The 4,716-nt window shown below is 47.1% G+C and overlaps 1 non-coding gene across 1 annotated transcript; it reads left to right on the top strand.

Annotated features, from left to right (window-relative positions):
* The first annotated feature begins 3,326 nt into the window (after window positions 1-3,326).
* LOC121271137 lies at window positions 3,327-3,489 on the top strand. The gene has a single exon (XR_005941683.1). It is a non-coding gene; the product is annotated as a U1 spliceosomal RNA (small nuclear RNA).
* Window positions 3,490-4,716: the final 1,227 nt, after the last annotated feature.

Below are 4,716 nucleotides of genomic sequence, written 5' to 3'. Positions count from 1 at the left end.
TGATGCTTAACGACTCTGTGGTCACTGCCTGAACAGAGGTCATGCTGTCTGCAGGCAGTAAGTCTCCCAATGTGAGATGTGAATGAGATTGGCTGAAGACTGGTATCTGTGATTGTGGGAACTTCCGGAGGCCAGGAATGATCATGCAGTCAGCCTTTCTGGTGATTGGGCATTAGGGGAAGGGGAGGTGTGGGGAGAGGGATTGGGAGGGAGGGAGTGTGTGATTTCCCTTCACCTTTCCTGGGGTGGAAGTGGTATTGGCATGAACAAGCAGAGCAATTCAACTTCTTCAGGGGTGGAGACCCTTACACAGACACGGAGAGAAAATACAGGAACATGGAGTTAGTATTCACACATCGAGATAGCAACGAAATAATGACAGGAGTCCAGACTTGTTCCTGAACCTCGTCATGAACAAGTTATATTTTATAATGTTAAAGGTGTTTTATAAATGTCCCAAGGTGCTTCACAGGAACATGCTAAAAGAGAATTTGATACCAAACCACATCTGGAGATATTAGGTCAGAGGATGAAAATGAGATCAGTTTTCCAGAGCTTGGGGCCCAGACAACTGAATTGCAGACACCTTTTAAGGAAAAATTCTCTTTTAATATAAATGTAGTTACATTGCAGCCCCCAAATCACAAATTCTCTTTGGCTGCCAGTTTCTCCTCCTGCCTCCATCCTTCTCCACCTGGCTGAACTTGTTCTTACCTTTAACTCCACTCACTCACTGCACATCAAAGGTGTGAGCTATGAGCACCCACGTGGACACTAGCTCTGCCGGCCTTTTAGTAGGATATGTGGAACTTTCCTTGGTCCAGTCCTACTCAGGCCTCATCCCCCACCTCTTTTACTTCTACGTTGATGATGATGACTGAATTGGTGCTGCTTTAGACTCTCACCCTGAACTGGAAAATTTCTTCAACTCTGCTTTCATTTTCCACCCTTTCCTCACCTTCACACAGTCCATTTCCAACTCTTGCTTTCCTCAAATTCTCTGTCACCATTTCTGGGGATAGTCTGTCAAAGAATATTCACTAGAATCCCACCCAATCCCGCAGCTACCTCGACGATAGTTCTCACAAGTTTCTCCCACTTGGTAACATCTGTTCTGATCGTACAACTGATCTTTTTCCTCAACCTATTCCCTAACACTGCGGTTAACAAGGCCCTCATCCCAATTCCGCCACTTATTCTCTCACCCCTCTGACCCCCCCCCCCCGCCCACTGAAGACCACGTTAGGAGTCCCCTTGTCCTCACCTTCCACCCCACCAGTCTAGAGTGGGGTTTAAACCCACAACCTTCAGACTCTGAGTGAGTGTGTTACCCACTGAGTCATGGCTGACATGTGGGATACCTGCAGCCCTCTGTTAGCCCCACATTAACATCCATCCTTCATCTGTGAGAGTTTTGACAGAGGGGATTTAATTTCACAAGGTTTAATCCTCAATGTGGATCCTCACTCAGGGTAAGTGAGGGTTGGAACATTTGACCAGCTGTGTTGTAGCCCTTTCTCTGTGACTACATTCACTGTGTAGGAAGACTCACTGCTGGGAGCAGAGCCTTGTTACACAACTCCTTTAGATTCAGCAGCTTATTTAACATTGCATCAAAGCCTGATCCTGATGTCCGGCAGGAGTTTCCAGACAGGGACCAGGACAGGAATGTCAACAAGTCATTCCCCTTTCTCACTCTGAGCACTGAGATCAATATTAGCTGCTGCTCTGGCTGAGGCATCTTTTCCCTCTGGGGTCCAGATGGTCCTTTAGCCAGATCCACATGAGGGGATATTAGGGGCAAAAACATATTCAAAGTTTTAGGCAGATTCTCAAAGAAGGGAAGAGAGATGTGGGGAGGTTTAATCTGACATCGCAGTGAATCTGGTGTCGGCCAGAATTTCATGCTCAGCTCTCTGGAGCCGCTCTGTGAACTCACGACCTTCAGACTCAGAGCTATCCACTGAACCAAAGGGGAGCGGGGGAGTTTGGGGAGGTTTCAGTCCCTCACACCACCGGGTCCCTTACACACTGTATGGTACAGGGGAATAGGCAGGGCTGTGCATCCCACACTGGGAACATCCATTTCAAACACATCAGAAATAGGAGCAGGAGGAGGCCTTTCAGCCCCCAACACCCTTTCCCCCCTCATTAAGATCATGCCTGATCTTGTACATCAACTCCATTTTCCACCTGATCATCACATCCTGGAATTCTCTTCGAGTCAAAATCTCTCAGCCTTGAATATACCGGTTGGCTTTCACATCTCCTGGGATCCAATTCAGGACAGCATTGATTCAGTGCTGAGTGTCTGTATTAAAATCCAACAATGACTTAGTGGGAACACTCTCACTTCTGAATCCCATTCCAGAGACATGAGCCCCATATCCAGTCTAACATTCCCAGTGCAATACTGAAGGAGTGCTGCACGGTCGGAGCGTCAGCACTGTAGGAGTGCTGCACTGTTGGAGTTTCAGTACTGAGGGAGCACTGCACTGTTGGAGGGTCAGTACTGAGGGAGTGCTGCATTGTCGGAGGATCAGTACTGAGGGAGTGCTGCACTGTCACAGGGTCAGTACTGAGGGAGTGCTGCAATGTCGGTGGGTCAGTACTGAAGGAATGCTGCACAGTTGGAGCGTCAGTACTGAGGGAGTGCTGCATAATGAGACGGTCAGTACTGAGGGAGTGCTGCACTTTTGGAGGGTCAGTAATGAGGGAGTGCTGCACTGTTGGAGGGTCCTCATGTCTGGAGAGCTGAACTGTTGGATATGCTGTTGTTCGGATGAAACATTAAATCGAAGCCTGTCTGTTCTCTCAGAGAAATGAGAAAAATCCCATGGTCACTATTTGGAAGTTAAACGGAGGGAGTTTTCCCGTAGACCTGGACCCAATATTTATCCCTAAACCAACATCATTAAAAACAGGTGATCTGCTTTTGTCCTGACCCAGCATTTGTGGGAGCTTAAAAACAAAACTAAAAATACCTGGAAAAACTCAGCAGGTCTGGCAGCATCTGCGGAGAGGAACAAAGTTAACGTTTCGAGTCCGTAGGACTCTGTATGACTATGGGAGCTTGCTGTGCACAAATTCACTACCGCATTTCATGCATTACCATGGTTCAAAAACATTCATTTCGCAGTTTGTATATTATTTTATTGTAAATAGTAAAGTATGTTGTTGATTATAAATCACTTTGGGAGATCTTGTGGCCATGAAAGCTGCTATATCAATGCAAGTCTTGTCATCAAAGACGCTCAATAATCTCCCTGCAATACTGGCTTTTGTTCACCTGGTGGCGCTGGTGCTCAGCAGCGGCATCAAGTGACTGACTCCCTGGCTGGGGAGAGACCATGATCATGAAACTGGTTCTCCCAGGACGAGGCCAGCCCATTGCACTTCGGGTGTGCTGACACCTGCGATGTCCCCAAATGCGGGATACTCGACTGCAAAATTTATGGTAGTGGGGGACTGCGTTCGTGCTCTCCCCAGGAAAAAAAGAAACCCTTTAATACAGGAACCAGACTCTGGGTTTATCTGACTGAACCCCTTTAATACAGGAACCAGACTCTGGGTGTATCTGACTGAACCCCTTTAATACAGGAACCAAACTCTGGGTTGATCTGGCCGGATGTTATTCCCTCAAAAGGGAAATATTGGGCAAACTAAATCCAGAATTCCCTGGATGAAAAAAGATAGAAATTCAGATCAGAAGAGAAATCTTTGATTATGACTGGTGTGGGGTAGAAAATGCAATCAAAAGGGTCTCCAGGGAGGTGGAAGAGGAATTAAGAGAAGCAAAGAGGGAGTATGAAAAGAGACCGGCAGCTGACGTAAAAGAGAATCGCAAAGTCTTCAATGGGAAATAGACAGTAAAAAGGTGGTTACAGCGGGAGTCGGTGCAATGAGGGACAAGAAAATGGATATGAACATGGATGCAGAGGCCATGAACGAGATATTAAGTAAATACTTTGCAACCAAGGTGGCAACAAAAACACCGTAGACAAGAAATCTCCAGTCAATAAAGCGACAGACAAGAAATCTCCAGTCAATAAAGGGAGAGAAGAAATCTCCAGTCAATAAAGCGACAGACAAGAAATCTCCAGTCAATAAAGCGACAGACAAGAAATCTCCAGCCAATAAAGCGACAGACAAGAAATCTCCAGTCAATAAACCGACAGAGAACGAAATGATCAGCCAGAAAGCAACAAGACCAAACAAGTCAGTGAAGAAAGCAGCGCTTCAGGGAACATCTCCTGTGAAGATGGTCACGGGTGGAAAGGCTTTAAAAAAAGTGAATAACTCGAAGGCGCAGCTCACAGTGAAAGGAACAAAGACTAAGAAAGCAGTGTCCGGAAGGAAGTGAAAGAGGCCGTGCAGATTGCAAAGAGCTGAACCCAGAGGCTCTTAGAGTCTCCCAGGTCTCTCAGGAAATAGCTGATCCCCGGATCCAATGATTCCTGTCCCGGGACTGGGAGCAGATTTCAGATAGAAATGAATTTGAGTCGATCCAGGATTGCCGGTCACTCGGTGACGTGTTGTACACCCAGTCCCTTCCCCACCTCCCGCCAGTCTCTCCAATAAAACAGGGCGGGGGGGGGGGGGGGGGGTGGCCATGTCCCATTCAGACTGGGGATTCGCTCAGTTTCAATCAGTTTCAGCTGGTTTCCAATTTACAGATTCAGGGTGAGAGTGTGTGAGACAGTCACCCTGAGAGAC

This window comes from Carcharodon carcharias, chromosome 29 (assembly GCF_017639515.1).
Source record: "Carcharodon carcharias isolate sCarCar2 chromosome 29, sCarCar2.pri, whole genome shotgun sequence".
Lineage (NCBI taxonomy): Eukaryota > Metazoa > Chordata > Chondrichthyes > Lamniformes > Lamnidae > Carcharodon > Carcharodon carcharias.
Note: the sequence above shows the minus strand (reverse complement) of the source record. Positions and strands in the feature narration are given on the sequence as shown.